Below are 12211 nucleotides of genomic sequence, written 5' to 3'. Positions count from 1 at the left end.
CGGGTCGGGTGACTCGGGTGGACCAAAAACCCGACCCATGGCCATCCCTAATTGGGACAATTTTAAGTTATGATGTTTATTAGCATGATTTTTATAATTTATTGAAATGAATAATCAATTAATAAAATTAAAATTTAATATTTTTTAAAATTTTATAATATATTACTACATGTAATTTATAAAACAAACTAAAATTAAGAGAAAAAAAAACAAGAAGGGTAATCCTGTCATTTTACATTACTGAAATCAAATTCATCTGACATGTCTGCGAACGAAACAGAATATGAAATTGGATTCCAATTCAATTTCCTGCCAACCAAACAGAATATGGAATTAGATTCCAATTCCTGACAGATTCTAATTCCTTCACATATTCCAATTTCCTCAGAAACATTCCAGCGAACCAAACGCCACCTATGTTAACTATTTTTCCCCCAAATCGATTTGATTTGAACTAGTATTATTCCCACTAACGAGTGAGGCAGAACAAAAACCCGCTGCCCTTGTTTATGATCCTCATTAATGTTAGTATATATAACCGTTGTTATACTTGTCATAAAGTGATGCAAAATTTTATTTTAGAAACCGATTGGATTATTGTTGTCTATAGCATGTAATAGAAGTTACTAAAATCTGTTGAAGTCAAAACAAGTCTATATATTTCCACATCCAACAATGTCAACCGTTTACTTGAATCAAATGTTAGTTACATTCTTTAGGTTTTGTTTGGATACGGAAAACATTCATGTTTTGATGTAACCAAAGCCACCAGCTTTTGCCTTTTTCAACACCTTTGGTTCAACCACCAAACAATGTCATTTTACGTGGCAATTAAATTCCAACCAAACAAACATCGTCCGCTTTATATCTTCAAATCGAAACCCTCTCGGACCTGATCTTCCTCATGCCAACCGCCAAAGTCGTTCCGGCTGCCATAATCTGCTCTTGGTCCGACATGCATCGTCTCAAACTTACCGATAAATGGGAAGACGACTACGGGAGCGGCAACCGCAACGGCCGCGATTATTGGCATGCTAGACGTGCGTTTCTGAACAGTTACCATTTTACGGAGCAAAATGGGTACAAAGATAAGGTGAAAAAATGGATCAAAAAGTTGAATGAAGCAGCACTGGGCATCTCCGACCGCCTTCGAGAATTGTTGTGGAGGAGAAGGCTTGGAATTAGGGGTTTCCGGGTGAAGTCGGGTCTTGGTCTTGTGAGTGTCACATGTTTTACTCCTTGCTTCAACACAAAAGCCTTGATGCACTGAAATATCATCTATTCATCTTGATATATTAAAAGATGATGCGACTTAAATTCCAATATTCCACTTTCTTTGTATAAAAACATTTTTATATTTCTAATTTAAGACTCTTGTTTGTATTATTAATCTTAGATATTATCATGTAAAATTAATACTCCAAAAACATTTTGCTTTTATAGTGATTACGATCGTTCTAAAGATTTAAATCCAACGAGTGATATTTATCGTAGAGGGCGAGGACGGAGTTAGGATATCAATTCAAGGAGATAAATATAATTAACCTTGACACGAATTAAGTGGCCTTCTTGTAAAGAAATTATTGATATTTTTTGATGACCTGAGTTCAAGCACATAGATGCCATGGATGTGAGTTATCAATATCAAAAGGTTGATAGTTATTTTTGAACAGATGTTGTCTTGTACTTACCTCATATTAATTAAAAATATATATAATTAACCTTGGAAATGAAGAATAAAATCAAATAAACTAAAAGTAAGAAGTCTAAGTTAAGGGTATTTTTATTTCATGTAAAACATTTTTCCGATCAACGAAATTTCCTTTGTATTTTCTGAAAAATTACTTACAGTTTGATTTTAAACCCTAGGGACTTCAGGGACTAAGACGTAGTTACCCCATTTTATTATAAACCCTACCTCCCTTCTCTATATCATCCTTGCGGCGCCCTCATCTCCCTTTTTCCCCTTCTTCTTTGTTCCTTCACGCCACTGCTGCTATCTCCCATTTCTCCACGTCGTTCCCACTGGTCCAAGGTTATCAACGTCATCGGTCGTCACTCACAGGCCTTGTGACGCAACCGTCTAAACTATAGCGTATTTCACGAATAGACGCCTAAGCTATTTTTGAATAATCCTGATGCCTAACATTACAAACGTTATCATTTTAGGTGCCCGAACGTCAACGGTGTTAATTTCACAATCTAACAATTTTGAAATTTATTTCTTATGAAAATTATAAAAAATATTACTATATTTAAAAAAACTAATTTCTCTTATATTACCAAAAACACACACACACACAAAATCCCTAAAATCCACAAATGCTAACCCTAACTCCACCTCCGTTTTCGACCACAGCCACCGTTCCCTCCCTTTCCATCTCCATAGTCGGATGACGCCATCCTTGTCGTGGAATCATCGTGGTCTTCGCAAAGGTCATCATTTTTTCACATTTATTGAGGTTGATTTCGTCGTTGTTACAACGATTATTTATCGGGGAACATGTCTTCGGTGGAGGTGGGGTCAGGTGAAAGTCCAACCGACGATAACGACGACATACATGGTTATATGGACTAGGTTTAGGGTTTTAAAGTTTGGGAAATATTTTTTAGATTTTTGAAAATTTTGGGTTTTTTTAAAAATATATTTTTAATTTTTTAAATAAAATTTTAAAAATTACCCCATTGTAACACATGTCACTTAACGGAAAAAATTAACGCATTTACGGCCTTGGCTCTTAAACGAATTTGGAATATATGAATAGTCAGGTGATCATTTTATAACATTTAATAGTCAATGGACTCAACAAAACAATATCATATAGTTAGGGATCACTTTATAACTTTTAATAATCAAAGGACTCAACAAAGCAACATAAACCATTTATATACTTTATCCATATTTAAATTATAATTTTTAAGTGTTCAATTCTTTTATTAAATGTTATGTTTTTTATTTTAAAATTTAATTAATATATCTATAAAATAATTCATCATTTAGTGAATGCATGATAAATAGTTGATTTTAAAATTTTTTAATTTAAAATGATCAAATCTTTTTTTATAATTATTTAAATCTTTAAATTTCAAGATAATTGTCGTCGTCGTAAATCTCCATTGCCGAACCAATCACAATTGTTCATTTATTATATGGTTGGATCTTCACTAATCTATCGTCTTCCTTATCATCAACGTTTAGGTTTCTTTAAACTCTGTTTTATCATTCACTTAGCTATGGTTCAACGAACCTGTATCATCGTCTAAATTGAATTAACAAATCATATTTTATATATGAAAAATAAAATTTTTATATGTATTAAAAAATTAAGGATTTTTTTTTTTTAAAAAATAAAAAATAAAATTCAAATTATATGACATGCGTTTATTTGATATATTTTTTCATAAATATTGATGATTTAATCTTAAAATGATAAGGAATATAATATTAAGGTCCTATTCTAAAAAAGAATAAATTTTAAATATTAAAATAAAATATTATGTTTAGATATTTATTTTTATTTTAAGCTTTTTCAAAATATATACAATAATTTAAAAGTTACCTCTTTTTGTGTTAATTATTTGGCACCTAAATAATGTAATTAATGTTGGATTAAATTAGAAAAACTCAATTATTTGTCAAATTATTATCATATTTAAATTCATATTTGGTTTTCCAACAAGCAACCTCTTTGAATTTCCAATTAAAGTTTCTCATTGCATGCAATGATTTTTATATTACTAACAGTGACATTGATTTGTTTCAGTAAACTAGATTAAAAATTTTAAGTATTCTATTTATATTAATCTATAGTATGAATAAAAATTTAATTTTTAAATAAATTAATTTAATCGGTAATTAAAAAAAATTAATAAAAAAATTAATTGAAAATATATAACAAAATATAAAAAATAACAAATCTAAATCATATCGTCAAAAATAACATGAGCACGATTAATTTTATTTTATATATGATTTTATTATTCTAATTCAATTGTAACAAATTATAAAATGAATTGAGGCAAAATTTAAGTAAATGAACTAACAAATTGTTCTATTGATTGAACTAACAAAATAGTAGATAATAATTAAAAAATTTATAATAGAAAAAATAAAAATAGAGTTTTTAGTTTGAGGAAAAAATGAAAATGAGTGAACATGTTTTTCTTATTATTTTTTAAAAGAAATAATTATATAAAAACTTATATTTCTTGTTAATATATTTTCCGAGTAATAGGCGGACTCGTAACAAATTTATGGACCATTGATATTTGGGTCAGCTTCTTAGGTCAGGCCCACTGGAATCTGAATCAAGTAAATCGAAAGCCTAAAGAGCAATGCGGTGAGCGTGGATCGAACACGCGACCTTCAGATCTTCAGTCTGACGCTCTCCCAACTGAGCTATCCCCGCAGTTGTCTTTGATCACATTGTAATAATATTAAACCAAATGATAATGCACTCAATCCAACCTATTAATACCTTAATAACCCAGAAATAATTGAACATCTCTTGAAATATTTTGTCCATATCAGATGAAAGTATAAAATTATAATCCTTCAGATACATGAATGAATAAATAAATAAATCAACTTTAAAAAGTTTTGACATACATATATTGTACACTTACATCCAGATAATGTGAAAATGAAATGAGATGGCTGTCTGTTTCATTTACGGCTTCATACAATTTTCATTAACCAGAAAACAGTATTTCAAACTATGTAATATCGTATGATTTTCAGTAACAACAGAAACCCTCAACAAAACACATCCATCGACCCAAGGAAAAAAAACAGCAGATCAACCGACCAAAATGAATTAACCACGCCATGGGGAAGCCTCACCTTGTACGTTTTTTTCCTCTAATTTGTATAAGATCACCTGGAACAGCAAGAAGAACTACCTGTTTGCTTCGATCCATCAGTTTCGCTCTTCGTAAGGGATACCCGATTGACAGATAACTCGGCTTTGCAAGTCTCCGAATTCAGGACCTTCCTGCTGACATTGTTGTATATCTTCTCGTATAACGATCTCAAAAGCCTTATCAACATTTATTGAATCTAAAGCTGATGTTTCCATGAAGAACTCTTGTTCTTCAGCTAGGCTTTTGCCTTCTTCAACACTCACTTCCCTGATAGTTTCCAAGTCACATTTGTTGCCAGCCAACATCCTTGCCACGGTTGTATCAGAATGCGCTGAAGAGAGATTTTAAACAAGCAAAAACCTTAGCATAACTTTAGAGCAAATATGAAATCACATACACAGTAAGCCTTGAGAAGTCCAACGAGAAAATATAAAAAATAATGAAATGTGATGGCCCAGTAAATAAAAGTCATGTTTGATCCATCCCGGAAGTACTTTTTCGTTTGAAAATACAAAAACGAGCATGAAAATCAAAGGCACCTAATTTATGTCTTGAATCATATCCAGATACTCTTCTAGCTTGTCTCAATCCTTTGAATGGGAAAGTTTTTCTCTGAGTTTTCTATCAACTTCTGAATGTATGTATTTGCATTTCAAATTTATATACTCTATCTATACTATTCTGATTCTGATTCTTTTTTATGACAAAGTATCTACCAAATGCACGGAAAATGATTTTAAGAAAAAAACCAAACAACCTGTCTAGGACACAATTTCCATCTACATTCCATTCACTGAGGCAATCACATCACATGAATGTTAAGAATTGAAAACACAAGTACAAGCAACAAACAAAGAACTAATTGTTTTTGTGTTTATGTATGTAGGTAGATTTTGTTGATATCAACAAAGATGTAGGCAATAATCTAACAATGTCCAGATATATCTATGCTACATCTAGCATAACTTATTGTCCGAAGCTCTTTTCAGAGTGTACCTTAATGGTGCAAAGTGGACCTCCTTTTACAAAGAAACAGTCCAATTAATTAATCAATTAAAATGAGACCGCATTCTCATCATATTTAGCAGTTTCTATTTATCTTAACCAAAATGTAGTCCAAGAACCTAACAATTTATCATATTGACTGCACTTTCAAGAACAATAAGCAATTAAATAAGTTGAACAACTAAATCGAATAACATAAGTTGTAGGATAGCTACATAAAACCATTATACATTAATGTAAATTGGAAATTCCAGTGTGATAACTCCACAAGAAATGGTGACTTATGTTACTTCGAGTACTCATTTCTCTTATAGCATCTATGTCTGATATATATGTGTAATGCATATCTTGACATGCGTATTGAGAGATATGATCCTCCAAAGGCAAAAAATTTAAAATTTTTGAGGTAAAGTCTCTCAACAACTCGGTTTCTCAAGGATCGAACTTGTATTCTTAACTAGTGATGCTGCAACCACCTCGATTCTACTTTTTTTCCCCCTATTTTCTTATAGCTGTATCTTGTTATAGCTGCTTAAAGCTTTCTTCAAGCTTTAACCTTAAACTACAATCATTACAGCATCAGATCTAACACTATACCCCACAATAACCAACCAACTGAACAAATCGAGATTTGATCTTGTAAAAGGGAAAAAGCAAAGATATTCATGGATCTCCTTACAAACTCCTTATTGATTCCAAATCCTGAAGTTCAACTGTCAATATCACCATAAAGATATTCAATTCACATCCAATAGACATCCAAATGAGCCATCGAAAGTTCCAAATGAAGCAGCAAAGCCATACTTAATCTTGGGCAACATAAAGAACCCAGATCGATAGGAAAACCAAAATTCAAGACAAAAAGCTGAGAGACTGGAACTTACTCTTGAGTTCATCAAGCCAGCGACCGACACTATCGAAGGTGGTTCTTCTACTGATATCATAAACAATAAGAGCACCAACAGCACCTCTGTAATAAGCAGAAGTGACGGCACGGAACCTTTCTTGACCAGCTGTATCCCAAATCTGAGCTTTAACTTTTTTTTCCATCGATTTCTAAGCTTTGGGTCTGGAACTCAACTCCAATGGTGGCTTTGGAATGCGGGTTGAATTCATTACGAGCGTAGCGTGAAAGGAGGCTGGATTTGCCAACTGCCGAGTCTCCGATTATCACTACCTTGAAAAGGTACTCTTCTCCGTCTCCTTCGTCTTCCGACATGGCGGATTTCCGGGGTTAAGACTGGAGGCGAAAAGGCGGAGAGCGAAAGAAACGAGGGGAAGTCGGATATGGGAGGAATTAGTGATCGAAGCTAAGCTGGCAAATACATATTACGCATGAAGTGGGTTCCTCGCTATTATTAATAATAATAAGGGTAAACTATATCAGAAACCACCCAACTATAACTCGTTTTTATTTTGACTATCATTTTTGAATTTTTATCAATCAGACCACTCAACTATTTAAATGCATTCAATCAGATCACTAGCTATTAACATTTAATAGAAGTGATGACATGTCAGTTAATCATATTTGTATAATTACAAATTTTGTCCTTGATATTTATACATTCTTTCAGTTTGGTCATAATTTTAATTCAATTTGATAAATTTAACCTCAAATTAGGTGTTGACATGTGTCACTACTAGATTTGAAGATATTTTTATTAACTTTAATTATTTAATTTATTTTATTTTGTATCCAATCATGTGGTGACATGTGTCACCACCTTATTGGATACAAAATGTTGAAAATTTTCAACATGCTATGGGGTGGATCAAACCAACACCCCATAGTCCCTTTAGGGGCATGCCAAAACTGCTAGGTTGAGTCCCTTAATTGATATTGTATTCCAACATTTTATATATAATATGTTCTAACCAATGGTAGAGAAAAATAAAAAACTTCTTGGAGCATTTAATCTCGACTACCATGATCGAAGTAACCACTTGAGAACACTGATGGCACTAGTAGATTGCTGCCATTGCTTCCTCCATTATCCTCCATGCCTTTCCTCAGCATAAATCCTTTTTCCTCTTTTAACTATTTCTTTAGGGTTCTATCACAAGCAAAAGTAACAAATTAACATCATCAAAAACAATTACAGTAAGGTAAAATGGAAAACAAATATGCCATCGAAGATCAACTTTATTTTTTAGGAATGATTTAGCATATCTAAATAAATAATTTCCTGAACAAAATTTCCATATAAAAGAAAATAATTTCAAACTAAATATCCCAGAATTCAAAGTCTTCCCAAAGAAGACTATATTCCAACACTAAACAATTTCTCAAAGATTATTTTTTCTTAGCAAAATCAAACAATAGAGTAGAAGGATATGCGATTCTGAAAGCAACATGTTTCAAATTCCAAACCAAAACATGAATTTCTTCCAATAATTATGAAAAAAACAAATCAGTGCAATAATTAAAAAAAGCAAAAAGAAAAAGATTTCAGATATAATAGAGAAGTTTTTGAGCTTTTTTCTTCTTACCTTTAATTACACCAAGAACAACAAAGAAACTAAAAGTGGAAGAAGCAAGCACAAGAAGAAATGTTGGGGTTTTAATGGTGTCCAAAGCATAATGTTTTTAGCAAGTTACCCTTTTGCTTAATTAATTAGTATTTTCTAAAAAATGTTAGAATATATTATATATAAAATGTTGAAATACAATACCAATTGAGAGAATCTCCGATCAGTATTATTTACCTAAAGGGGCGTACAATACATTACTCAGCCCAACGGTTTTGGCATTGCCCCTAAAGGGATTGTGAGGTGTTGGTTCGATCTACCCCAAATTTTAACATTTTGTATCCAATCATGTGGTGACATGTCACCACCTTATTGGATACAAAATAAATCAATTAAATAATTAAAATTAATAAAATATCCTCCAATCTAGTAGTGACACATGTCAGTACCTAATTAGAGGTTAAATTTATCAAATTGAATTAAAATTATGATCAAACTAAAAGAATGTATAAATATTAAGGACCAAATGTCTAATTATACCAATTTTATTAACTAACATGTCATCACTTCCTTTAAATGTTAATGACTAGTGGTATGATTAACAAAATTTCAAAACTAATGATCAAAATGAAAAGGGCTATATAATTGAGTGGTCTCTAGTATAGTTCACCTAATAATAATTAATATTATTTGCTATGGGATTCTTTCTATTTCTATAGTGCTATTACTTTAGTAGTGTTTTTTCTTTTTCTCCCTTTTGACGGAACATGGACAGTCGTCTTACATTATTTGGACTTCTTTTGTGATGTTTCTCGTCAAATCTGGAAAAAGCTTTTTCGTTTAATATTTATTAAAACATAAAATAAATATTTGGATAAATTACACTATATACCATTGAGTTTTACCGACTTGTTTATATTATTTGATTTCTATTTTTTTAATTATAGTAATGAATTTAGTTTTATATTCAATTATATCATTCTACCGTTAAGTCAGTAACAAGAGTTAACAGTTACATGCGTGACTGACACAACAAAAAGATGTTGTTTTATTGAATTTTGAATCTTAATTTGATACTGATACTCATTGTATCAATAGCATAGGGTGGTATCGATACTAGTGAAAGAGCATCAACACTCATTTTCATAAAATCCAATTCGAGGCTTATTTTAGTATTGACACCAAGAGATAATATCAGTACTCAAAGATTGAATATTGATACCTAAAGTGTATATCAATTGACATTTTTAGATATAAACCTTGTTAAGTTGGGATACAAGTATAGATATCCAATCGAGTTTAATACGATATATTAGCTTCTGAAATGTTAAAAATACTCTTAAGAGAGTAAGGCTTTGATAATGTTCTTATTAAACTAAGTGACAATTTAGGATCGACCTAAATGCAAGAAACGAATAGAAGAGCTTAGGACCCTAATGAGTGATTTTAGTGGCGTAAAGGTATTGTTGTTGGATTTAGCCTAAGCATAATTACTTGTGTGGCCTTAACATAATCGTAGCGACACTCATATATCATGTCTATGAATTCAGAAGGATAATCTAAAAAATAATATGAACACATGATATCATACCTGCGATCTTAGTAACAAAATGATAAATACATATATGTATATTATTACGGTCTTAATGATGAAATCTATACAAATATTTCAAAATCATATATATATATATTTGATATTAGATGATATCAAGAGATAATAAATATACATGTATATACTATTACGGCGTTACCCGCAAGATGAAATCAATTTTTCATTTGAAATAATTCATTGAATTTATTGAACTAATTTGAGTATTAAAGAATATATATATACTTGAATTGATTCTTCACAGTAAGCCAACTAAGTTTAGCTAGTTGCCTACCTCAACAAACTTAACTAATTATTCCAAAAAGAATTAAATATTGTTCTGTAACATAATAAATTTTTTTGTTTAGGCTTATATAACATATAATTACTTAAAGTATAATATCTTTTCTATTTAAGTATCTAAAATATTTTTTTCAAAATAAATACTTAAAGTTTTCTTTTTGGTTAAAATAGGTACATAATGTATTTTTTGATCAAAACAGTATCTAAAGTATTCATTTTTTTATCCAAGTATCTAAAGTAATCTTTAACTAATGTCACATGTCAATTTTTTCAGAATTTATATGAAAAGTTTGAATGGTTTAAGTATCTTTTCTGACGTACAATACTTCAGATACCTATTTTGATTAAAAAATAGCTTTAAGTATTTATTTTGACAAAAAAAATACTTAAGATACTTATTTGTAAAGTAAGCCTTTTGTTTATTACTTAAGTTTTTTGAAATAAAGTTAATCTTATAGTAAAAGTTTCATAAGATTCAAACTTGAGTAAATACCTCAGTAATTTGATATAAAAAGAGAGATAACTTGTTAATATAATATTAAAAAATTAATTAAATCTATTGTAACTAGAAATATTATCAAAAGTGCAACTTTTTAGGTTGGGCATGATAATATTTCATTGATAATTTTTTTAAATAGTTTATGGTGATTATAATGTAATATTTGTTCAAAATCTTTATTGGTTATTAATAACATATCCACACTTACATACCTAACTAATTAAACTTAAAACCTTTAAAGAAAAAACACTTCTTTAATCATCAAAACTATTAATTCAACTTGATAATTTCTTAAACCATAATATAAATAAGATCTTTTAACAAGATTCTATGTTATCATCATATCTTTAGGGATGTAATTGAATATATATATATATATAGTTGTTGTTTTTAATATTGTTTAATCATAGAGTTGAAGTTGGATTTTTTTTTATTAATTTGAGGTAAATAAAAGACAATATCTGTTCAAAGATAACTTTCAATCATTTGACATTAAACGCTCATATCCTTGATAGTTTTGGTTCTCAAACCCTGCACCTCAAAGAATAACAACAATTCATTTATTACTTAGGTCGCTTGGTTTATGCTAGTTTAAGCTGATTAAATAGAGAACCGAATTGTAACACACGTAACCCGTATACGTCTTGAAATACATGTAACACCCCCAACCCGTACCCTACCCGGATACGAATCTGATGTGTCACATTGATTTTTCAAAACTTTGACTCTTGGAAAATCCGTTTAAAATTTAAAATTTTTCTTTGGATTAAGTGGTGAAACCCCCATACAAAAAATTAAAATAGAAAATTCATATTTCAAAATGAAATTAAATACTTAATATATTTACATAAAATCTAAATAGTATAGTTACAAAATAGATCAGAGCATTTACAATTTAAACCTTTATAGTACATGCCAACAAAATTACAAAATAACAAAAGAACCTACAGTTAAAATCATGATATGATCTTCTCCAAAGTGTATGTCGTCCTGTCCTAGTTTTAATCTTCGGACCTCTTCGAACCTACGTGTGAAAACTCACGCTAAGTAATTGACTTAATGAGACATAAATGAGAATAATAAAATATATAAAAACATTTGCTTAAACATTGCAGAGAAACATTGAGTACACAAACCAATATACACTTCATGAAAATAACGTATGATGTTATACATTGTTTAATTTATATCAATTTGTTTTATTATCCTAAAGAACTCAAGGTATATGAGTACATTAAGGTTGTGCACAGTAATTGCAGTCGAAACTGTCTCGTAGAATTTGCACCGAAGTGCCACGTAGAATATACACCAAAGTGCCACATAGATTTGTCCCGAAGGACCGCGTAGAATTGTCCCGAAGGACAACATAGAATTGTCCTGAAGAACCGTGTAGAACCCTCGACTCTTGGCATGTCAACTATACCTCTAATTCTCATAACATATACTTTGGGCTTTAACCATATAATTATTTCACATTACCT

General features: G+C 30.5%; 1 non-coding gene and 1 pseudogene across 1 annotated transcript; both read right to left on the bottom strand.

Moving 5' to 3' along the window:
• Positions 1-4336: 4336 nt before the first annotated feature.
• TRNAF-GAA lies at positions 4337-4409 on the bottom strand. The gene has a single exon. It is a non-coding gene; the product is annotated as a tRNA-Phe (tRNA).
• Positions 4410-4814: 405 nt separating this feature from the next.
• LOC120143283 lies at positions 4815-7156 on the bottom strand (annotated as a pseudogene).
• Positions 7157-12211: the final 5055 nt, after the last annotated feature.

This window comes from Hibiscus syriacus, unplaced genomic scaffold, assembly GCF_006381635.1.
Source record: "Hibiscus syriacus cultivar Baekdansim isolate YM2019G1 unplaced genomic scaffold, ASM638163v2 tig00110840_pilon, whole genome shotgun sequence".
Classification (NCBI taxonomy): domain Eukaryota; kingdom Viridiplantae; phylum Streptophyta; class Magnoliopsida; order Malvales; family Malvaceae; genus Hibiscus; species Hibiscus syriacus.
Note: the sequence above shows the minus strand (reverse complement) of the source record. Positions and strands in the feature narration are given on the sequence as shown.